Raw genomic sequence first — 26,011 nt, forward strand, 5'->3', positions numbered from 1 at the left:
TGACTCCTCCTTAATCTAATACTTAACAGGGCTGTGGATTTGGTCCAAAAATCATCCGACTTTTACTCAGTTTAGGGCTCTATTCATACCTGTGTTTTCAAAACGACGGCAATTTTTGTCTGCGTTTTGCAGGAGTGATTTTTCCGCGCTTCCATGCGGAAAAATCACTGAACACTGCGGCGATTTTGGCGCGATCACGTTTAGTGCTTCTATAGCACTGAAACGCGATCGCTGGGAAATCGCCTGAAAATGGTGCAGGGGACGCGTTTGCGTTTCGCGTTTTGGGCGATTTGCAGCGATTAGCGCAAATCGCCCAAGTAAGAACGGGCCCATAGGGTTTCATTACGCTAGCGCTTTTAAAGAGCGCTAGCGGTTTGCCGAAATCGCGGCAAAAGGCTCTAGTGCGAATGGGGCCTAAAGGACATCCAGGGTGAAAAAAAAATTATGAGATAAACAATTGTATCTATCCCCCTTCTCCTAAAAATGACTTTTTAAAATATCCTGCATTTTTATTTTATATTTGAATCAAATTTTTAAGTTTTAAAGCCATTTTCTGCCAGGAAAGTGTTTTATAGTTGTAATTTCTTATCAGTGAGGGTCACACTGTAGTCTGACCCAGTCTTGACTCAGACAGGAACTGCCACTTACATACCTGATGTTTAACTCTTTCAGGCAGAGAAAGAAAAAAAGGAACACAGCCTAGTTATTTGTGTGCTAGGCACTGTACATACACATGTCTATCTCATCATGTCACCTCGGGTGTCCTTTAAGAAACCACCAACTCCAACTCCGACTCCAGGTACCCAAAATTGCTCCGACTCCTCGACTCACAGCCCTGACAAATATGATGCAAAATCACAATGCAACGTTTCAGAAAGTAACTTAACCAATTTCTTTTGTAACCCTAATTTTGCAGTGTCAAGCAAAACCCCCATACCTGCTATTGTACGTATGTTACAGCGGACTAGAACTCGGAACTTCCTCTCTGCTCTATAAGATAAGCAGCAGCATAATAACCTTTACAGAACAACATTTCTTTGTTACAGCTCAATACTAATCCTGCAATAAATCTGCAGTGTGTCTACTTCCTGCTTTCATGGAAGCAGACAAAGGGTCAACATCCTGTGTTTACATATTAGCTGTGTCTGCCAATCACTAGGCTGACACAGTTGAGATTATATTGCAGTTGGAATCACTTGAAGATGAGGGGGAAATTGACAGGCTCTTCTCTCTAAAAACACACAGGTTGCGTTTCTCTCTGTCCTATGCAGGAGTTCAGGCACGCTTTAAGGGGAACAGAGGGAACAAGTCAAAAAGACCTTGTAGTTTTTTTGGGAAAATCATTTGTCATTTAACTGTGATTAAAAAATATATATATATTTTCCCTTTGAAATGTTTTAAAAACATTTTTTTCAAAAACTACAAGGTCTCTTTGACTTTTTCCCAATGTTTCCCTTTGCGTAATTTCGCAAAATTACGAATGGATTACACAAAATCAATTGAATTTGCAAATAGTAATTACGTATGGCCGAAATTGTGGTATTTTATGGAATCTTGCGGTATTTTACGGGAAATTTTGCATAATCGTATTTAGCAGGTTATGATCATCGCTAGCAGCTCCCAGTCTGAGGGCGAGACACAGAATAAACCATCTGTATTTAGACTTCTTCCTTCTGTACAAAAAACACGAGACAGATCCTCTTTACAGAACAGAGATTATGGCCACCTCCTGTCCCTTAGTACACAGGAAGCCCTTTATGTCATTCTATTTTCTCATGAATGTATGAGGAGGAAAAAGCACAAACTGCAGGGGGGTCCCTCACAGGAAGTGCTGTGGGATGTTGTCACTTCCTCTCTTCACATAACAAGTGACAATGCAAGGCCGGTGACAATACACAACACATAAAAGCTAACCTGTCACGCTGTACACTCAATAGCACAGCACAGGCCCAACTTCCAGTTCACAAGATTATTGTGAGCGGAAAAGGTTCCTGAGAGGAAAAACAAGCTGCTGAACTTCCTGTGTGCGGCGAGGAGGAAGGGAAGTGACATGAGGAAACCTGGGGGACCGGGCACCGCTCTTCACATTGTTACAGGCAGAAAGAGGGGACCACAATACTGAAACACACAATGCCAAATAACACCTGGGTGCTGTTGTTTTCTACAATCGCCATTTTTTTCAGGCGTTTCAGGAGATGAGGGAGCGGGGCTTCACCTAGGATAGGAAAAGTCGCTTGTAAAATCACAAAGTACCGTGATTTTCGTACGTGCCCATAAGGTACACCTAAGCACAAAAACAGCAGGCCATGTGATTACACTTAAAAAAAAAAATCACAACTCAGGCAATGGTCTTACGGTGGAAAAGAGGTATCACGGTTACAGTGTTAATCATGGTGCTCCTGCGATTTAACGAGCATCAGAAACGCGCGTGCGATCTGATTTTCGGATCAGAACACACATAATGAAAAGGGGCTCTAACATTGCCTAAACAGACCCTTTAATTCTGCTTCCTGATCCACCTCATAGGCCTGGGGCCCACTAGCAGTGCTTTTCAGGAGATCGCAAAACGCTTGTGGTTCCTGAATCACAGAAGTCTCTCCATTTTAGATGAAACCGTGATATTCTGCAGCCATTAATCAATTCACAAAGCACTATCGCATTCGGTAATGCAGAAAACTCAACAACAAAGAAAATCCTGAGAATACCCCATGTGGAGATGGACTAGTCAAAAACATGTCAGTTCTGTCAGATTTTAACTGCTTGCTTTTTTTCGCTGGAGTGGTCCTGTAAGTACGCTGCCAGTTCACAGGGTCACTAGGGCACTGGGAGATGACGGCAGCGCAGAGGAAGGAGTGCGTGGCTGCAGAGATGAGTATTGGTGCGCTAATACTCTGCATGGGGGCCCCGAGGAGAGCAGCATTAGCAGTGAGGGAGACGTCACTGGCTTTAGGCCACACCTCCTGCCCCCTACTACAAATTGATGGAAATTACAATTGGTCAGCATGTTGGGGTGACAATCTTGGGCAGATTTGATCACATTGATGAAGAATGTATGGGCAGCTTTAGGCCCCTGCTTCCACTGTCTGTGATCCGATTCCCTTTCTTAGATCACAAGTGATTGGGAAACCGCAGTAGCATCCCACCCCTCTCATAGAATCCATCTCCACAGCAACTGTTTCCGCCACAGACAACTGTGAGCAACGCCAGCCGGCCCCAGAGGCTTATGGGAAGGAAATTGCTACTGGCTGACCATAAATATCAGCGACAATGGCTCACTGACCCTTCCCTTACTGTAACCGGAGAGGAGGGAGCAGTGCCCCGAAATACAACTCCCAGCTGCTGGGCTCGGACGTGGGCGGGTGCAGAGACACTTCCCATACGGCCTGAGCTATAGGGAGGTCACACCAACTGTCACTATAGGGAACACTACAAACAAGGATCTCTTATTGGCTTTAAAGAGGACCTGTAGTCAAAATAAAACCATTCATAAAATTGCTTTTTTTTTTTTTTTACCATATTAATTTAGTGTTTGCCTATTGTAAAATCTTTCCTCTCCCTGATTTACATTCTGAGATTTATCACAGGCCGTGCCATCTTTAGTCCTCCTGTCAGGTGCAGAATGTTTGTTTACTAAGAGCTCTAAAGCCAGTAGAAAATATACCTGGTTTCCCAGAATGCTCTGGGGGGAAGAGTCTTGCATAATAAGTAGCTTGGGCTAAGCCTCAGTGGGTGGGGGGCTGTGTTCCGTCAAGCGTGCTCACTTGAATCGATCAATAAATATTTGTTTGATATTTCTAGCAGATCCAATCAAATGATCGAATCGGACACATATCAATGGAAAATATTGACCAGGCCACATTTACCGTGTGTAAAAGTCTGGAAGTGGAGTCCGTATACTCAAGATCTGACAAAGGAAATTGTTCCTCGTATTCGCGTATACAGGATTTCTCATGTGCTTCACCCTTCCCCTGGAATGCCCTTCCACAGCACATCCGCTACTCTCCAACCTTTGAAATCTTGAAACGATCCCGCAAAATTCACCTTTTTCAGACAAGCATACGCTCTACCTCAGGCCATTCTCCATTCGGAGTCTGGGCAAATTACACTACTAGATAACCTAAACACAAACAGTTTGTATGAATACTGCATGCTTCCCCACCTCTTGCCCCCCCCCCCCCCCCCCCACACACACACACACACTCCTTTAGATTATAAGCTCACAAGAGCAGGGCTCTCTCACCCTTTTGTGCTTTGGAACTTGTTACTCAGTCTGATGGCAGCAGTGCAGTAGCCTGGCCTATAATAATACGCAGCGCTGGACTGTAGACTGGTCAGGATTAGATTCTGGACACCCATTGAATACCAGAATCCATCACTAGGGTGAGGACAGCAGCAGCCACCACATTTCACTTGGCAGATCCGCGGCGGCGAGAGATCTAACACTGCTCTGTTACTACGGCAATAAACGCCTGGTGCACAGCGACTCCCCAAACTGACATGATCACTCTAACCTCTCTGCATTATGTAGGATGGGCTGCGTGACAGGGCCTCTTGTACTGGTCTTCCTCAGAATGAGTTTCCTTTGTTGGCCACACAAAGGCGGCCGTAATGTGAATGAATAATACAGAGGTTGCGAGAGCCTCCGAAGACTCCGTCAGATCGGGTGACACGGTGACAACGGCACACGCCTCACGACAGCGGGGGTGACCTTCATATTGTGCAGAGTGGCGGGATGGGGACCTGTTAGGGACAAACACTTCACATACAGGTCTTTTCTCACTCAGGACACTAAAATGTTAATACTTGCTCCTATAACATCTGGCCCGCACTATAGGAATTGGATTACCAACCAAAGGGGCCCATACACCTAACGATTTTCCCGCCGATATACGGCCGATTCGATCACAGTGATCGAATCGGCTGTGAAATTGCCGCGCACACCGCTGACAGAACGATCGATTTCCATCCGAAATCGTTCCCATCGATTCATCCGTGCGGAAGACTTTTCTCGATCGCCGGCGGGTCGGGAGTGCGTCGATAGCGGCGTTCGAATGCCCGACGACGACGCAATACAGCGGTAATACATTACCTGCTCCTTAAAGGGAAATAAACATGGCAGCCTCCATTTGTCTCTTAGGGCTGGTGCACACCGAGCGGCTTTTTCAGCGTTTCTGCAGCCGCTTGCGGCTGCGGATACGCTTGGTCAATGTATCTGAGGCCTGGTGCACACCAAAACCCGCTAGCAGATCCGCAAAATGCTAGCAGATTTTGAAACGCTTTTTCTTCTTTTTCTGTAGCGTTTTGTGAAGCGGTTTTGGTGTAGTAGATTTCAGATATTGCTACAGTAAAGCTGTTACTGAACAGCTTCTGTAACAAAAACGCCGGCAAAACCGCTCTGAACTGCCGTTTTTCAGAGCGGTTTGCGTTTTTCCTATACTTAACATTGAGGCAGAAACGCATCCGCAATCCAAAAAATGCCTCACCCTGGGAGTATGCGTTTCAGCAAAACGCCTCCCGCTCTGGTGTGCACCAGCCCATTGAGATACATTGACCAAGAGGATCTGCAGCCGCAAGCGGCTGCAAAAATGCAGGAGATCCCGCTCGGTGTGCACCGGCCCTCACAAAACCGCACAATGCTAGCTGAAACGCTACAGAAAAATAAGAAAAAGCGTTTCAAAATCTGCTAGCATTTTGCGGATCTGCTAGCGGGTTTTGGTGTGCACCAGGCCTCACTTTAGGTTTCCTTTAAAGCGGACCTGAACTCAGAACTTCCCCTCTGCTCTAAAAGATAAGCAACAGCATAATAAGAAAAACATTTCCTTGTTACAGCTGATACAAATCCTACAATAAATCTGCAGTGTGTCTACTTCCTGCTTTCATGGATGCAGGCATATTATTAACATTGTGGGTTTACAAATTAGCAGCTCTACCAGGGCAGAGGAAATTCCTGAGCTGGCAGATCAAATTACACTTGTGATTAGTCACAGATGTGGGGGAATTAGACAGGCTAAACTCTCTAACTACATACAGGGTGGATTTCTCTATTTTCCTTCTGTCCTGTGCAAGAGTTCAGGTCCCCTTTAAGGAGATCAGCTGATCCCCACCGCTATATATAAGCTCACACAGTGTTTATCCCGGCTCTGGTGTTTGTCCAGCAGCGGCGCGCAGACGTTCCCTGAAATTGGCACCCATTCCCCCGCACTGCCAGGCGTTTGTATATCCTGACGTTATACCATCCAGACTGTCAGGGTAAACAAGTGGGTGGTTGTTATCAGTCTCCCAGCAGACGCACGCTGGCGGAGCGCGGCCGAACGTGTGCCTGCTTGTCTCTGCCGGGCAGCGAGGACTGCGCACCGAGATTACAGCCTGCGCAAATCGCTTCTTCCAGGAATCAGATACGTGAAAAATGTCACACTGCCAAGATTTCTGTATCCTGCGAGCAAAATGTCTACGTAACAGTGATATACCAGAATATAGGCTCATAAAACCTGTGCACGGTAAGGTGCCATTAACGGTAAACTCTCCAGAACGATTGACCATACGAGCAATAGGATCTGCTGCCGTTAAAGGAGTTATCAAGGCATTTTAAAAGAAAATAAGTTCTACTTACCGGAGGCTTCCTACAGCCCCAAGCTCCCAGCATGTCCCTCACCGCAGCTCTGCCGTCAGCCGTTCGCCGCCTCTGCCTCCCGGCGATGACGTCAGAACGACTGCACCTGTGCAGTACGCTCTGGTCCACGTGGCGGTGATTGATAGCGCTGCTCGTGCAGGCACAGTACAGGCCAAACTCTAGGTCGGCCTGACATCATCGCCGAGGACCGGGAGACAGCGGTGGCGAACAGCTGACTGCAGAGCTGCGGCGAGGGACATGCTGGGAGCTTGGGGCTGGAGGAAGCCCCAGGTAAGTAGCACTTATTTACTTTTAAATGCCTGATAACTCCTTTAATGGTGTGGATCGACCACAAACAATCGTTTTATGGTTCCGTCCAGCAATCCAAACTTCGGAATGATTCTTCTGGTCCGATTGGATAGCTTATCATTTTTCCCTTTGTTGGTGGGCCCAGAGCTACCGACAGGCCAAGACAACCAGTAGCCCGCAGTGACTGGGATCCGTTGTTCCCTTCCCTGCTGAATAATATACATTTAAATGTTTACAAGTTCCAGCAATGTGCACTGAACAGGAAAATCAGCTACAGATTTTAGGAATTCCACACTGAGGTACTCAAATGGTATGCATTTTTATCAGTCACAGAGCTGAATTCCTCTGTTATCATTAATTCACTGGCTATCCAGACCAGGACATACTATCATTAGCATAGGCAAACAAAAGGAAGGTGATGGTTATAAGCTAATTGTTCTCCAATAGCGGAGCAACAGGTCAGATTACAGAACTTCTGCACACGTGAGCCGAGATTCACTCTGACAGCAGCAAATACTAGAGGATCCAGAATCCTGCTAGCTTGCATGCAATCTGCATTGCGCATTACCTCTACTCTCTCCCTCACCTCTGTTTCTTCTCCCACTCCTCTAAAATAGTTAGGGCTCATTATTTAAAGATCTGTAGCTACAAGTTATCCCCAACCCCCTTATCAATAATGTTCCCTCATAATCTGTGGTTCTATCCCCCAAATATTGCACAGTCCCTAGTATAGCCATGTCCACAATGTGTCACCCCAGCACTGCCATGTCCCCACAGTCTCCTGAGTACAGTTATATCTCCCCAGAATCCCTAGTATATAGACAGCCCTGAGCCCCTTCCCCATGTGTCTCCTTCATTGCCATAGGACCCTATTGCCGCGAGGCTAAAATGTTGTATTGTATCCCGTCACTCCCTTAAAGAGGAACTCCAGTGAAAATAATGTAGTAAAAAAAAGTGCTTCATTTTTACCATAATTATGTATAAATGATTTAGTCAGCGTTTGCTCATTGTAAAATCTTTCCTCTCCCAGATTCACATTCTGACATTTATTACATGGTGACATTGTTACTGTGGGCAGGTTATGTAGCTGCTCCTAGCTGTTTTGGCTGTTAGAGACAGCTGTAAACAGCTAATTCCTGTCTGTGAACATTGTTACATTGTGGCAGTTTGCCCAGAGTACCGCGGTACTCAGAGCTTCTTGTGGGAGGGGTTTCAGCACAAAATCAGTCATACAGCGCCCCCTGATGGTCTGTTTGTGAAAAGCATTACATTTCTCATGTAAAAGGGGGTATCAGCTACTGATTGGGATAAAGTTCAATTCTAGATTGGAGTTTCTCTTTAAAGCCTGATGATTCCTTTAAGCCTTTACAGAGGCTTAAAGCAGCACTTTACAGAGCACATAGTCATCTCAGAGGAACTCACAATCTAACCCTACCATAGTCATAGTATAATGTCCTACCATATTATTATTATGTATTTATATAGCATCCTGGTGGATGGAGTAGACAGATCAGGCATTACATTTGATGTGAGCAGCCCGGCTTGGAATCTTTCTACAGATAACACAACCGATGGATGGAGGAAGGAAGACTGACACTGGTTCTCCTGGATGTAGGAGGGGGAGGGGATTTCTACTCACTCCTATCATCTCCGGATATGTTAAAGGCTATTTTAAGGGAAGAGTTATTTTTACCCACGCTGCTCTGGCTTAACAAGGGAAACAAAAAGAAAGAGAGAAAGCGACTCCAATTTTACGAAAGGAGATTACAGCACAGCAGTATATAAACAGTTATCTGCTATAGGTGGCCATGCAGCTAGCGATATTGCGGCCTGATTGACCATCCAATTAGATAATTGTATCCAATCGGATGAAAATGGGTTCTGCAAGAAGCGTGCCTGATCGATTACAGGCTAAAATCCGATTACAGGCTAAAATCAGTCGAATGCCTCAATCAAACAAACGGGAAAATCTCATTCCAACGTGATGGATTGGATGCGGGGCTGTAACAGCGTATGATATTGCGATGACAACTGGTGAATACGGCGGACACCGGGCACTGCCCCCCCCCCCCCCCCCCCCCCCCGGCGGGCACCATAAATCTCACTTGTCCAGCTGCCACAATTCCCGGGGAACCTGACTGTCTCGCCGATGTGGCACCAGGCATGTGTGATGTCACGCTCTCTGCGAGGTGACGCCATGAGACGGAGGTGTTCAGGGAGGCACCAGAGGAGACCGGGAGTCGTGGCAGCTGGACAGGCTATAGAGGGGGCATTTACATGGTATGGGGGGGGGGGGGGGGGCAGGTGGGTAGAATCAGTGGTGGCAGAAGCTGTCACTAGGGGGAGCCACGCAGGAGACAAGAGGTCTCTGTAGCCTGCTGGAGCCGAGAGACACGATGCCACTTCTCCTACATACACATGGGGAGCAGAGCAGGCTACACGGGTGCCGGGGGACACAGGAGGCAAAACAGGGGGACAAAGATGGCCACACTGGGGACAGATTAGGTAAAGCGGGGGACACAGGAGGCAAAACAGGGGGACACAGGAGGCAAAACAGGGGGAGAGGGGGCCACACTGGGGACACAGGAGGCAAAACAGGGGGACAGAGGGGGCCACACTGGGGACACAGGAGGCAAAACAGGGGGACACAGGAGGCCACACTGGGGACACAGGAGGCAAAACAGGGGGACAGAGGGGGCCACACTGGGGACACAGGAGGCAAAACAGGGGGACAGAGGGGGCCACACTGGGGACACAGGAGGCAAAACAGGGGGACAGAGGGGGCCACACTGGGGACACAGGAGGCAAAACAGGGGGACAGAGGGGGCACGCTGGGGACACAGGAGGCAAAACAGGGGGACAGAGGGGGCCACATTGGGAAAGGCGGACCACACTTGGGACAGAAGGGGACACACTGGAGACAGAGAGGGTCACACTGGGGACAGAAGGAGACAGGAGGACACAATAATTAGGGGAAAACATGTACAAGAAGTGGGCGTCGGAATCTATCAGAGGATGTATGGGCAGCCAACAGATCTCTCTCTAATCAGATCCGATCAGAGAGAGATCTGTCTCTTGGTCAATCTACCCATACATTGCTAGATATATATGAACCATATCTGTGCACCTAGCACTAGGGATTGGCATGAGTGGATGCAAAGTTTATGCAGTTCCAAATGCAGCCCATTCCCAGGCTGCATACATTTGCAAACAATTAGCATCAAATCTGCATTCATTCTGAATAATTGGCATCTAACTACACTTCGGCCTAGAGCAGCCATACATGTTGTACAGCAGTTGTCAGCCTCACCCTGTAGATTGTAATGACAGGACTCTGCCTCACCTAACTACCGGCTTACAGATGTTCTGCACACAGCTATGTCCAATTACATGCTCCGCCCAAATCACTGCAGACACCTAATTACATAGACAAGTGCCTCACAAAGGGCGAAACATGTGCAGGGCAGACCTGGGGGGATATATAGGAGCTGCATGAGGAAGCAATGCCTGAAAGGGGAACTGAAGCAAAAAAAACCTTATGATATAATGAATTGTATGTGTAGTACGGATAATGAATAGAACATTAGTAGCAAAGAAAAGGGTCTCATATTCTTATTTTCATTTATATAGCTTTTTTTTATAACATTGCAGCATACTGTCACAGTTACAACATTTTTAAAAACCACACTCTGTCTTTTAAGCTATAAAACAGTGCAGAAATAATGACCCTTTGAACTTTCCTGCAATAAAACCTTACCTCAAGCTGCCTCTCACTGTTTCTTGGCTGTTTAAGTGCTGAATTAAGGACTGAATTCGACCCACTGGGTGGAATAGCTCAGAGAAGCTCTTTTGCCCAGATAATTGAAATTTTTTTTAATTCTTCCTGTATTTGAAAACAATATGATACTTTTTTCTTTGCAACTAATGTTCTATTTCTTAGCTGTACCACAGTTCATTATATCATTTTATCTCGTTCATTGTCTTGTTTATTTTCGCTTCAAGTTTGCTTTAAGCCGGGTACATACTTTCAAATATGATTGGCCAATCACTGATCAATTTTATCACTTCCATGTAGTATGAGAATCGACAGATATTGAAAACTATGAGCAGATTATGTATGTAATCTCTCATACTATATAGAGGTGGTAAGATTGGTCAGTGATTGGTCAATCATAATTGAAAGTGTGTACTAGGCTTAAAGAACAAGCGACATCCATGCTAACCTAGAAATAAAAAACACATATATAAGTAGATAAATACTACGTCTACTTGTATAACAGATGTATTGTGTTATCCACATACTGATTCCTGTGAATTTTATAAAGGAAAAGCAGAAAATCCTATTCTAGGCAGTGACCATTTCACCAAGCTAATGCTGACATCATATCCTCCCTGACTCTTGTTTTCCCCCCTCCCTTCTCTTGCTCATTGTGTATTCATTAGCTGCCCTCCTCCCAGAGTCTTCAGACACTCCCACTGAGGTGTATACTAACAACTGCACTGACTTATCTTCCAATCACTGAGTCACCTCAGCCTTGCTTGTAAACACAAGTAATCAGAGGGTGTATCTGATAAGCAGCTAGGCAGGGAAATAAATGGAACAGGAGGAATATATTAAAGACAAAAAGAACTCCCAGCATGCAACTCTTTGGCACTGTTTGGCACTAGGGCCGGTGCTCCTAAAGTATGTGATAACTACAAACCATAACAGCAGAAAAAGTATTGCAAGTTTTGAATGCAGGATTAGCATCTTTATCACTTCATACACTCAGACCAGTTGCTGTTGAAATTTGATTTTTATGGTGACAATCCCGCTTTAAAGGGAATCTGAGCTCACTTTAAAAATGAAATTATAGACTCCCACTCCGGGCAGACGTGATGTCTCATAGCATGCTGGCGGGGGCGCCTCTGAGTTCGGTTTGTGACGTTTACATTTGGTTCTCATCGTTTCTGAACTGGTTGGCCTTCATTTTATCACCTGAATTAGGCAAAAATTATTCAAAACTCGCCCTACAAACATTGTTTTCTATCACTCAAATGGGCCATGCCTGCCAGCCATCATGCCCCCTTTGTGCAAACTAGGCTTAAAGTGGACCTGAGCTTAAAGAGAATCTGTATTGTTAAAATCGCACAAAAGTAAACATACCAGTGCGTTAGGGGACATCTCCTATTACCCTCTGACACAATTTCGCCGCTCCTCGCCGCATTAAAAGTGGTTAAAAACAGTTTTAAAAAGTTTGTTTATAAACAAACAAAATGGCCACCAAAACAGGAAGTAGGTTGATGTACAGTATGTCCACACATAGAAAATACATCCATACACAAGCAGGCTGTATACAGCCTTCCTTTTGAATCTCAAGAGATCATTTGTGTGTTTCTTTCCCCCTGTTCTCATGCATTGAAGTTTCAGGCTGCTTGTTTCTTCCTGCAAACAGCTTTGCCCTTGTCTGTAATTCCTCAGTATGTGAAAACCCAGCCAGCTCAGAGGACGATTTATCCAGCTTGTAAAAGATAAGAGAGAAGAGAGAAGCTGCTCTAATCTAAATAATACACAGGCAGTGTGCAGAGAGGGGCCTGGAGGGGGGAGATGCATCACAGAACCACAACACTGAAGAACTTGGCAGCCTTCCAGACACAGGCTGACAAGTCTGACAAGAGAGAGATAAGTTGATTTATTACAGAGACAGTGATAGTATAAAGTGCTGCAGTAAGCCAGAACACATTAGAATAGCTTTTGGAACTTGTAGGATGATAAAAAACAGGATGCAATTTTTGTTACGGAGTCTCTTTAAGGAAAACAGAGAGCAATGCAACCTGTTTATATTTACAGAGTTTAGCCAGTCTAATTCCTCCTCATCTGTCTAATCACAAGTGTAATTTGATCCCTCAGCGGTGTCAGCCGGCTGCCTTGGTATAGTAGCTAATATAAAATCGCAGGATGTTAAAAATATGTCTGCTTGCATGAAAGCAGGAAGTAGACAAAGTGCAGATTTATTGCAGGATTTGTATCAGCGGTAACAAAGAAATGTTTTTCTTTAAAGGTTATTATGCTGTTGCTTATTTTTTTAGAGCAGAGAGGAAGTTCTGAGTTTAGGTTCCTGTTAAAAGCAATTGTACTGCTATGTCAGGTCCCGCCTGCATAACAAGACAATGACAAAGAAACGATTACAGAGGAATTCATATAAACCTGTGAGGTCACTGGAAGGGAAGGCATATTTATAGTAAACAGAAGCACGCCAGTTTATTTATACAGGAGATGTATTTCACAGAGGGAAATTCATGAGTTTGTTCTTTAAAGAGACCCTGTCTGTACAGCAGGGGCCTGGCACCACTAGTGCTGCTCTGCAGGAGCAGAGGTAGTTGACCGGGGGCTGCAAGCTGATTACAGTGCGGACACCAGGCCTGAACGAATTTAGGAAAAAAAAAAATCACAATTTTGATTCGATTCACGATTTCCTTCAAATCAAGCTTTGTTCCCCCTCTGTGCCTCTCTGTCCCCTGTCTCTCTTTGTGCCCCATCTGGGTCTCTCTGTCCCCTGTCTCTCTTTGTGCCCCTCTGTGTCCCCTCTGTCTCTCTTTGTGCCCCCTCTGGGTCTCTCTTTGTGCCCCCTCTGGGTCTCTCTTTGTGCCCCCTCTGGGTCTCTCTTTGTGCCCCCTCTGGGTCTCTCTTTGTGCCCCCTCTGGGTCTCTCTTTGTGCCCCCTCTGGGTCTCTCTTTGTGCCCCCTCTGGGTCTCTCTTTGTGCCCCCTCTGGTTCTCTCTTTGTGCCCCCTCTGGGTCTCTCTTTGTGGGCCCCTCTGCCCCCCAATCTGCGGCAGTGCTGGACATACCTTCCAGCACAAGTCCTGCAATGCCCATCTATCCACTTTGCCTCCTGCAGGATCTAATGCACGGCATACTTCCTGTATGTCATGTGATATACAGGAACCAGGAAGTATGCCGTGCACAAGAGCCGGCAGACGGCCATAAAGACCGGACAGTGTTGGGTTCGTGCGGAAGGTATGTCCAACACTGCCGATGCTGCGGGCCACAGGGGGAAGTATGAAGCTGCTTCTTCAAACTTCCTCTATACGGAAATGACGTCATCCCGATACTCGTCGCTTTGACGATTTCGAAATCATGATCTTGGTGATCACGATTTCGGTTTAAATTCGATTTATCCTTCAGGCCTAGCGGACATGGCCACCAGTGACCGCTCATAACAAGGACTTCGCATTTTTATACAAATATATGAGGCCAGGACACTATCTGCATGAAGTTATTTTGTAGAACCTCCTCCTGTTGGACTTCCTCCGGGCCCCCAGGTTCCCTCCCCATCGCCCAAGACATACCAGTGGGATAAATGGTGCCCCCTCAAGCTGATTCTAGACTGATGCTTACTCTGCATATCAGGCAGGAGAACCCCGCTAATACTGGGAGTTCATATGGCTATCTATACTGGGGTGGAGGGACCTACCTAAGACCTCAGTATGTGTTGAGTTACGTACACACCTAACACGTTCCTCTACTGAAATAATTGTTCCCGATTGCTGCAACCAAAACTCTAAAGTGTCTACAGCTGAACCCGCAAACTGTACAGCAATCGGCCCTAGACAAAACTAACAAAAAGGTTACAATGGGTGACAAATATCAGAACTGTGGGCTGGCCAGAGCTCAAGTTTGCCAGCCCAGCTGTTTGGTCCTCTACTGTATATAAGGCAGGAAAAGATTGGACCTTCCAGAGGGATGAAGGAGGCCCCCGCAGAAACTTACTGGAGTTTCGGTATGGCTAGGCTATAAGTATGGCTAGGCTATAATCTCAGGAATTCTGGGAAGCTGTGACCTCTCCTGTTACAGTTTCTTACAGTTTTATTCCTGCAGGGGAAACCTGAACGCTGCTCACGAGGGATGCAGGATGATTGGCCATCCTATTCCTACATAGGTCGAGCCCGGGACTCTGCAACCCAACACTACACAGCATGTATGGATACGGCCTGTGTTGCCAGGATACAGGATATTTACAAGGCCCAGAAAACTGGCTTCCATATTAGGCTGGCCGGCCTACTGAACTAACTTTACTGAAAGTATTTTAGCTGTGTGTTGTCATTCAGGACAGCGAGATGTGGACATTATTTCTTTATGCCTTTGTAGGTCAAACATCATCACCGCAACTATAATCATTCTTCATGTACAGAATGGTGACATTTTCCGCAGCCTTATGCTGGGCATACACGGGTCGATCCGGCGGCCGATTAGCCGCCGGATCAACTCCCGCCGCGTCCCCGCTCGTCTGCGCGCGGATCGATTCCCGCTCATCCCCGGGATCGAGCGGGGAATCTATTTGGCAGGTCATCGGACCTGTCGTATATTATCAATCGAGCAATCAGCGGCTCGATTGACAAGGATACAAACTTGCCGTGTATGCCCAGCATTAGGGTGGCCACTAATGATCCAATCATTTTCATCCAATCTTACCAAATCTATGTAATAGAATAGTAAACTGACATTGGTATGTCTGCACTTTATCTGATGAAGGGGACCCTCCGTGGCCCCGAAACAATTGTCATGTTGTGCATACAATAAAACTGCTTGGAACTTTGAACTGGTGTGCCAGCCGACCTTGAATTGCTTGTATTGGACTGATGCCGCTTTTGCATCAAGGCTGAGCACCTGACTACAGAAACACGGCAAGGTGTGCCTATCCAAAACCTGACATTGCAAAAAAGTAGAGTTAAAGAGGAGATTTTCTGTTGAGACTATCCCTGTTTCTGGGCTGGAAAGTTGTCAGCGCAGGTAGAACAGTCAGCGTTTCCAAACTCACTGAGGATTCCAGCGGCAATGAGAACATCGCTTCCACGGCCGAGGAGAGGAACAGGCATTGTTGCCACGGAGATACCAGCCAGCGCCATCCCCACACAAGACGTATCCCTGTATTATGTATACGAGGAAATTCCCATAGACAGGAAAACATCACACTCCATTCCCCTATATTATGCATACAGAAACATTCCCTGCTGAGAACGTCATCACATCCCAAACTACGAGGAGAGCGCTGTACAGAGCCGGGCGTCCTAAGGCTGCTCGGACGTCAATGTACAGACGCCACGTATATACATACTGCACACACCGCCACGTATATACATCATATGACACTGTCAACACTGCTTACACACTAGGCACAGCCACTGCACTCTCCTGCGCTGGTGCATGGTGACAATGAGAGGACACATGACAGACTACCGTAATCGGTTGCCATGGGTTACCACACATTACCCAGTAAGGGTAGAAAGCAGAGCGAGACAATGTATAGGAAGCAATGCTATATATACTGAGAGGGGAGCAGAGGCAAGACTTACATCAGCATGAATAAGGCAGCCTGCTGTACAGAGGATATGAGGCCGGAGTACTGCAGAGATCAGCAATGTCACCCTGCGCAGCCTCTACCTCCATTGTCCCCAGTGTCACCCCTGTCCTCCCATCACTACTGAGTGTCCTGCATCCCCCATAACTTCTATACATCACTAGTCAGTGTCACCCGTGTCCCCCCTCTGTACAGCATCACTAGTCAGTGTCACCCGTGTCCCCCCTCTGTACAGCATCACTAGTCAGTGTCACCCCTGTGTCCCCCCTCTGTACAGCATCACTAGTCAGTGTCACCCCTGTGTCCCCCCTCTGTACAGCATCACTAGTCAGTGTCATACCTGTGTCCCCCCCTCTGTACAGCATCACTAGTCAGTGTCACCCGTGTCCCCCCCTCTGTACAGCATCACTAGTCAGTGTCACCCCTGTGTCCCCCCTCTGTACAGCATCACTAGTCAGTGTCACCCCTGTGTCCCCCCCTCTGTACAGCATCACTAGTCAGTGTCACCCCTGTGTCCCCCCCCCCTCTGTACAGCATTACTAGTCAGTGTCACCCCTGTGTCCCCCCTCTGTACAGCATCACTAGTCAGTGTCACCCCTGTGTCCCCCCTCTGTACAGCATCACTAGTCAGTGTCACCCCTGTGTCCCCCCCTCTGTACAGCATCACTAGTCAGTGTCATACCTGTGTTCCCCCCTCTGTACAGCATCACTAGTCAGTGTCACCTGTGTCCCCCTGTCTGTACAGCATCACTAGTCAGTGTCACCTGTGTCCCCCTCTCTGAACAGCATCACTAGTCAGTGTCACCCCTGTGTCCCCCTCTCTGAACAGCATCACTAGTCAGTGTCACCCGTGTCCCCAGCATCCCTAGTCAGTGTCACCTGTGTCCCCCTCTCTGAATAGCATCACTAGTCAGTGTCACCCCCGTGTCCCCCTCTCTGAACAGCATCACTAGTCAGTGTCACCCGTGTCCCCAGCATCACTAGTCGGTGTCACCCGTGTCCCCCACTCTGTACAGCATCATTAGTCAGTGTCACCCGTGTCCCCCACTCTGTACAGCTTCACTAGTCAGTGTCACCCCTGTGTCCCCCCACTCTGTACACCATCACTAGTCAGTGTGTCACCCCTGTGTCCCCAGCATCACTAGTCAGTGTCACCCCTGTGTCCCCCACTCTGTACAGCATCACTAGTCAGTGTCACCCCTGTGTCCCCAGCATCACTAGTCAGTGTCACCCCTGTGTCCCCAGCATCACTAGTCAGTGTCACCCCTGTGTCCCCCCCTCTGTACAGCATCACTAGTCAGTGTCACCCCTGTGTCCCCCTCTCTGAACAGCATCACTAGTCAGTGTCACCCCTGTGTCCCCCCCTCTGTACAGCATCACTAGTCAGTGTCACCCCCGTGTCCCCCACTCTGTACAGCATCACTAGTCAGTGTCACCCGTGTCCCCCCCCCCCCCCCCTCTGTACAGCATCACTAGTCAGTGTCACCCCTGTGTCCCCCCTCTGTACAGCATCACTAGTCAGTGTCACCCCTGTGTCCCCCTCTCTGAACAGCATCACTAGTCAGCGTCACCCGTGTCCCCCTCTCTGTGCAGCATCCCTAGTCAGTGTCACCCCTGTGTCCCCCTCTCTGTGCAGCATCCCTAGTCAGTGTCACCCCTGTGTCCCCCACTCTGTACACCATCACTAGTCAGTGTCACCCCTGTGCCCCCCCCCCCCCACACACCACTCTGTACAGCATCACTAGTCAGTGTCACCCCTGTGTCCCCAGCATCACTAGTCAGTGTCACCCCTGTGTCCCCAGCATCACTAGTCAGTGTCACCCCTGTGTCCCCAGCATCACTAGTCAGTGTCACCCCTGTGTCCCCAGCATCACTAGTCAGTGTCACCCCTGTGTCCCCAACATCACTAGTCAGTGTCACCCCTGTGTCCCCAGCATCACTAGTCAGTGCACCCCTGTGTCCCCAGCATCACTAGTCAGTGTCACCCCTGTGTCCCCAGCATCACTAGTCAGTGTCTCCTCCAGACTGAGCAGTAATGAGGGAAATAGCAGTATTATAATAATTAACAGTAATAATAGAGGTCTGTCCCCCGGGGCGGCACTCACCTGTCCTCAGGTCCCGGGACTCCGCACTGTCTCTGCAGCTCTGAGCACGCGGTGTGCCACTCTCTGCCTCTTCTACTCCCTCTCCGGACGTCACCGCCCCTCCTCTCACCGCAGCGCCTACCGGAGACACCTAGTGGCCGCACTGGTGCATTACACCTTCAGAAGCTCAGCTCTATGTACTGAAGCCTGTAGTATTTTAGTCTTTTTTTACCCTATAATTTTTGGCTCCATGTTCCTCCTCTATAATGCTCCCTAGTCCCTATTATAGTGACCTGTATTATTTTTATTTTATTTTCCACGATTTTGTTACCCCCATAGGGGTCTTTATTAACGGGAAACCTGTAAGGTCCAGGGGCGTAGCAATAGGGGGTGCAGAGGTAGAAACCGCATCGGGGCCCCGAAGGGCCCTCCCTCAACTACAGTATTAGCTCTCTATTGGTCCTGTGCTCATAATAATCAGTTCTATAGATACTTTGAATAGTGGTAATCATTAACAAGCTGTTCCCCATCCCCCTCTTGCACCTCTGACACTGTAGTTGCCATTGGGAGCTTTTGGTGCACCGTATCAATTGTTATGTATAGAGTGCTTGGGGGGCCCCATTGTAAAACTTGCATCGGGGCCCACAGCTCCTTAGCTACGCCACTGGTAAGGTCTTAAAAAAGAAAAGGACCTTAAAGGGAAATTAGAATGAGAAGGATATGGATTTTTCCTTTTAAAATAATACCAGTTGCCTGGCAGTCCTGCTGATCATCTGCCTCTAATACTTTTAGCCACAGCCCCTCAACAAGCATGCAGATCAGGTGCTCTGACAGAAGTAAGACTGGATTGCTGCATGCTTGTTTCAGGTGTGTGATTCAGCCACTACTGCAGTCAAAGAGATCAGCAGGCCTGCTAAGCAACTGGTATTGTTTAAAAGGAAACATCCATATCCCTCTAAGTTAAGGTTCCCTTTAACTTACCTGGGGCTTCTACCGACCCTGCAGACGTCCTGTGCCCGCGCCGGGACAAAACAAACCTCCGGTCCCCCGCTGTGGCTCACTTTTGTTACCGCCGACTTACAAGTCGAAGGCCACCGCACCTGCGCGGACCTGGCCACATCCTTGCTCCTGTTCACCTAGCTGGGAGCGTCCTGCGCAGGCTCAATACAAGAAAACCTCGTATTGCGCCAGATGCTCCCTACGACATGAGCGGGAGCGAGGACTCGCACTACCAGGGCCACACAGACGCAGTGGCCCGCCAACTGACGAAACGAAAGTGAACCGCGGCCAGGGACCGGAGGATTGCTTTGTCCCAGCGTGGGCACAGGACGTCTGCAGGGGGTCAGTAGAAGCCTCAGGTCTTGTTTCTATAGAGGAGCTGAGGAGCTGCTGTACAAAATTTGCCGAAAACACTGATATGAACCTTCTCATTAGAGATGTTCAACTCCAGAATCGGATGAAATCCGAATAGTTGCTATTCTGATTTCATCCAGTTAAAATCAAATCACCTGTGCGGTGTGGGCGGGGGTGTTAAAGGATACCACAACTGACATGTGACATAATGAGATGGACATGTGTATGTACAGTGCCTAGCACACAAATAACTATACTGTGTTCCTTTCTTTTCTTTCTCTGCCTGAAAGAGTGAAATATCAGGTATGTAAGTGGCTGACTCAGTCGTGACTCAGACAGGAAGTGACTACAGTGTGACCCTTACTGATAAGAAATCCCCCCTTTTTTACCTCTTTCTTGCTCTCAGAAGCCATTTTCTGCTAGGAAAGTGTTTAATAGTTGGAATTTCTTATCAGTGAGGGTCACACTGTAGTCACTTCCTGTCTGAGTCAGGACTGAGTCAGCCACTTGCATACCTGATATTCAACTCTTTCAGGCAGAGAAAGAAAAAAAGGAACATAGCATAGTTATTTGTGTGCTAGGCACTGTACATACACATGTCTGTCTCATCATGTCACATGTCAGTTCGGGTATCCTTTAATCTTATCTATCATGACGTCTTCTTCGTCCGTCCCTCGGCGCCTCCCACGATGCGGCCCACGCGCGTCATGTGACTATAAACACTTTCTCCTTCAGAGGAAGAGTTTTTAGTCATGTGACTGTCGCTTGGACCGCATCGTGGGAGGCGCCGAGGGACGGACGAAGAAAACGTCATGATAGATAAGATTAACCCGCCCACCCCGCACAGGTGATTTGATTTTAACCGGATGAAATCTGAATAACAACTATTCGGATTCCATTAGGTTCTGGAGTTGAGCATCTCTGCTTCTCATAGAGATTCATTGCACAAGCGGTTTATGGGTGATTTTGAAAATCGCCTGCGCTTGAAAAAAGGGCAAAAATGCCCTTAGTGTGAACGAGCCCTCACCGTGATTTAATTTGATGTTTTTTTGGTTCGGGTAGTGAAATTGCTGCAAAATCGCTTTTGTACAGAAATTGAAAAGCGATTTTGCAGCGGTCCTATCCTTTGTATCTGAGCAAAATCTCTCAAGAGATGCTGCAAGGCCGGCAATTGTGATATCACTGATCGCAATCGCTCCTGTGGGTTTGCCTCCTTTGACTGTTATCAGCCTAGAGCTTTTGGAATGTCCAGTAACCGCCCACGTTTCCACAACCGTGGCTCAACGCACGATTTTGTGCATGCTTTTCCAGGCGGCGCCATAAATTATAATGCAGATGTTGCAGCCACAAGCCCTGTACAACCTGGCAAGAAATCCAGAGCGTCATCCGCTAAAACGTTCCCTGACATGTTCAGTCGCAATGCACGGGAACGCTCTCCTGTGCTGCTGTGTACAGTAACATACATGCCGATCGATTTTCATGGTACCGTGGGAATCACACACAATGTGTGGTGCGTCATAAGGAGGCCACCAGCGGAGCATTTTGCCAAACGATCGTTTGCTAACAATTCTTTGTATGAACGATCGGAAATGATCAATTGGGATCTCTAAAGGTGCCCATTAACGTGCAATTTTTTTCATCAGATGCAATCTTTTGATGCACTTTTAATGATCGAATTGTCCAGAAAACTGCACAGTGTGTGGTGAAAATTGAATTGTATAGAAAACTGCACTGTTTGTTATCGATCTGTAAATTATCGATCTGAAATTTGGATTTTATGATCAAATCGGAATGTCAAACCTTCTTAAATTGTTCCGTTAATGGGAACGATGGATAATTGCCTTTCGATTAGTTACGATCATTCAAATTGCGTCAAAAGATCGCATCTGATGAAAAAATTGTACTGCTAATGGGCACTTATAAATTATAAAATCTATTCAATTATCAGATCAATTTAATTAATCTGATTGGATTGTTAGATTTTTGACCATTAGTGGCCCCAAACGATCATTTCCGATCGTTCACACGAAGAATCGTTCATAAACAATTGTTTTCCAAATTGTATCGTTAGTGGCCACCTATAAATGACAGTGCTGCGCAAACAATCCTGAAAATGTGTCCATAACTTTAAATGTTATATTTAGATCTGCGCTGAAGTTACATTTATTGCCTTTCACTTATCTTGTTTTGTCGTTTTTCGAAGCCGCAATGACCCGTTCTCCGTATTTTTGGACGCTGTTATCGTTTGATTGCTGCTTTTGTTTTTCTCATTATTTTGAGAGTCATCATAAAACACTGGTGATAATTCCTGTACGGATCACAAATACACTTTTCACGGGATTAAAACAAACCCCGTCGCTGACCACACGCTAATCCCACCGTGACAAATATTGTGTCTCTCTCGCCCACCCCGTGTTTTCCTGCCCTGTGGACAGGCGGATGTCAGGAGGAATTTACAAACATATTTTGCAGACAGTTGGCGGTTAGTGAACTGAGAGACAACTTATCATTACTGCTGTTGTTACAGTGACTGAATAATATAAACTACTTTATTATTGTGCGGGAGACTGGAATGAATCGCTAGACAATAGGAGGCACATAACAGCATTCCACAGCCAGACTGCCATGGGACCCCCAGTCACTGCAGCCCACCCAGTCAATGGCCAGTAGTATAGAGGGACGATGTAATGTCATGTTACTTATGTAGCCTTCCTGCCCTCAAAGTGTGCTTGAGATGGAGATTTGAGGAAAAGAATATGCTACCTGCCCTCCCTGCTGTCTGCCCTTTTTTTTCTTTCTTCTCTTGCTGCCTGCTCCTGCTTCCCCTGCTACCTGCCCTCCCTGCTGCTTGCCCTTATTTTTCTTTCTTCTGCTGACTGCTCCTGCTTCCTATGCTACCTGCCCTCCCTGCTGTCTGCCCGTTTTTCTCTTTCTTCTCCTGCTGCCTGCTCCTGCTTCCCCTGCTACCTGCCCTCCCTGCTGCTTGCCCTTATTTTTCTTTCTTCTGCTGACTGCTCCTGCTTCCTATGCTACCTGCCCTCCCTGCTGTCTGCCCGTTTTTCACTTTCTTCTCCTGCTGCCTGCTCCTGCTTCCCCTGCTGCCTGCTCTTACTTCTCCTGCTGCCTGCCCTCATTTCTCTTTCTGCTCCTGCTTTCCCTGCTACTTGTTCCTGCTTCCCCTGCTGCCTGCCCTGATTTCTCTTTCTGCTCCTGCTTTCCCTGCTACTTTTTCCTGCTTCCCCTGCTGCCTGCCCTTATTTCTCATTCTTCTTCTGCTGCCTGCTCCTACTTCAGCTTCCGGCACCACCTGTACCTGCACCCTGTACAGTAGAGGGCATTTTAGGTGATTTGCCTGGGTGGCCTGTGCCCAGAAACAGCCCTGATTGTATCCACTGCTTTCTGAATTGTCTGCTTTGCCTGAATCCCCTGCTTCACGTATATCATCTTCTTTTCACACAAGTGTCCATATTATGTCCACCACTACTAGAGTTGCTATTTTAAATGTTTAGGCAGGTAAATAGCCAATTTGTCAGGCCTCACATACTGTAGATGCACATATGACAAATATTTCAGGCCTCTCTGAGGACTGGCGTTCTTTTACGGTCAGGCGGGAAGGTTGGTGTGCCTGTAGAGTCGAGTCATTGACAACTTGGCATATTCAGCTGAAATATTTAAATGTCAAACCACAATCATTTTTCAAAATGTAATAGATAAATGTGGATGAAAATACTAATCTTTAGGCAGGCAAACGCGGTTGTCATTTGAAATACAGAAAAGTCCCCGTTATCCAAAACTCAGGCAACCGGACATCTCAACTAACCGTGACGCCTGAAGGGATAACAGGGACTTTGTATTTGGCGGATTTTGAGGCTTTTTAAAGGATACCAAAGGGGACATGTGACATGATAAGATAGATATGTGTATGTATGGAGCCAAGCAACCAATAACTAAACATCAGGTATGTAAGTGACAGTTCCTGTCTGAGTCAGGACTGGGTCAGACTACATTGTGACCCTCACTGATGAGAAATTCCAACTATAAAACACTTTCCTAGCAGTAAATGGCTTCTGAGAGCAAGAAAGAGATAAAAAAAAGGGTCAATAGTTCATAGATTTTAGCTCTGGCATACTTCAATGAATGTGTCATTGAGCAAAAACAATATAACAGTAAAAACTTGAAAAATAGATTTAAATAAAATATAAAACTGTGGAATATCTTAAAAAGTCATTTTCAGAAGAAGGAGGATAGATACAATTGTCTATCTGATTAGTTTATTTTCACCTCGGGTGTCCTTTAAATACCTACTGTGCCTCCAGCGACGTCTAGCAGCCTTCCTGCATCATTTAGTGGACAGGGTTGCTCATCCGGATTCCAGATATCCGGGTAACCCGGATATCCGACCATTTTTACGCTTTCTGGCCAGATCCGGATTCCGGATACCTGGGCCCACATCTGGATAGCTATCTGCGGATAGTTTGACGCATGACCGGGATATCCTGGAGCCAATCAGAGGACACTTGGCAAGTGCCACGTGCCACGTCCGGAATGCTCCTGGCACACGTTACACCTGCTGCTGCTGCATTGCCCTGCTCCTGCTGCCTGTGCAGCTCCCACTGCCAGGTCAGGGTGCCACAGGCCACTGATACCACCTATATTTAACCCAAAACACAATTGCTGCATAATTTTTTGGAGGTGTCTTGGCTGAAAGCTGCCGTGTCCCAGTTGTGCGGTTGGACTTTGGACACAATGTGGGATGCACGACCGCTGTCTGGAACCTAGGCCTAATGTTAATTGACAGCCATTTTTTTTGGGTGGGGGGATTTGAAGTCCCCATATCATCAATTAGTGTTCCCCTTTGCAAAATAATGATGATACATGCCTCATATACCCTAAAAACCCCTTTTAAAGCTATTTAAAGGGCACTTCCGTTTTTTCTATCCAGATATCCGAATAGGTCCGTTATCCTCGTATAATGCGTCCGGATATCCGCGTTCACGCGGATATGTAAAAGGTCGGATTCGGATATCCGAACCGGATCCGGATATCTGGGTATCCGGATCAGGATCAATTCGGATTTTAAAAAGTACTATCCGAGCACCCCTGTTAGTGGACTCCTAGTGGCTTTCCAGCTTCCGGCATCCATGCATGCAAGTAGGCGTGTCACGTGGCCCGATGTGGGTCAGCTGACACGCCGGTTTGCATGCACGGGGGAAGCCGGAGAGCTGCTAGAAGCCTGCTAGAATAGGTGATGCAGGAAGGCTGCTAGACGTCACTGGAGGTTAAGCCATTTTAGGCCGGTTAGGGATACTGTAGGGGGGTCGGGGGAAAATGAGCTGAACTTACCCAGGGCTTTTAATGGTTCCCCGCAGGTATCCTGTGTTGGCGCAGCCACTCACCGATGCTCCGGCCCCGCCTCCAGTTCACTTCTGGAATTTCTGACTTTAAAGTTAGAAAACCACTGCGCCTGCGTTGCCGTGTCCTCGCTTCCCCTGATGTCACCAGGAGTGTACTGCGCAGACACAGACGATACTGGGCCTGCGCTGTGCGCTCTTGATGACATCAGCGGGATCGAGGACACGGCAACGCAGGCGCAGTGGTTTTCTGTCAGAAATTCCAGAAGTGAACCGGAGGCGGGGCCGGAGCATCGGTGAGCGGCTGAGCCAACACAGGATGTCTGCGGGGGACCGTTAGAAGCCCCGGGTAAGTTCAACTCATTTTCCCCCAACCCCCCTACAGTATCCCTTTAAGCAACTGGCAAATGCATGTATCTGGCATCAGGCATTCCTCGCCGGTGCCGGATACTAGAGGCTTTGCTGTGCCTTTATTTGAAAAATCTTGAAACTACCTGTATATGGGATTTTTGTCATTTACACATGAAAAAAGCCTCTCCCTAAAATACAGAATATTTTGCACTTGATCCCTCTCCGCCATGCCATTTTTAGACACTTTGTACACCTTTTTAAAAGAAATTGCAGTAATAGAAACAGAGATGGTTGGCGCCAGACACTGGCTGTGGGCCGACTCTGTGTAGTTTACCTCCCAGAGTTGTGCTCACGTGTTTAGGCAGTTAAATCCGATGTAAAGAAGTAGAGGACGGAGCACCAGCTCTGCTCTTTAAAGTGAACCTCCGGATTAAAAATCTGCTCAGCAGAACTGAAAAGGCCTGGTGTTTCTTTAACAGTTTCACAGCATCAGAACTTTGTTTTTCTTACCAAAGCATCATTTTTAGCTGCATTTTTAGCTTAGCTCCACCCATCAAAAAAAAAAGCCTAGCCTTTTTTCCCCTGATGCTGTGCAGAGCATGATGGGATTTCCT

The 26,011-nt window shown here is 47.2% G+C and overlaps 1 protein-coding gene across 1 annotated transcript in view; it reads right to left on the reverse strand.

Moving 5' to 3' along the window:
* RELT (RELT TNF receptor) overlaps positions 1-18,426 on the reverse strand; it is a 92,206-nt gene extending 73,780 nt beyond the window's left edge. Inside the window, exon 1 of the mRNA XM_068266606.1 lies at positions 18,364-18,426. The gene's annotated coding sequence lies outside the window, so the exon portion shown is untranslated. The remainder of the gene's footprint in view (positions 1-18,363) is intronic.
* Between the last annotated feature and the right edge of the window lie 7,585 nt (positions 18,427-26,011).

This window comes from Hyperolius riggenbachi, chromosome 2 (genome assembly GCF_040937935.1).
Source record: "Hyperolius riggenbachi isolate aHypRig1 chromosome 2, aHypRig1.pri, whole genome shotgun sequence".
In the NCBI taxonomy this organism is placed as follows: domain Eukaryota; kingdom Metazoa; phylum Chordata; class Amphibia; order Anura; family Hyperoliidae; genus Hyperolius; species Hyperolius riggenbachi.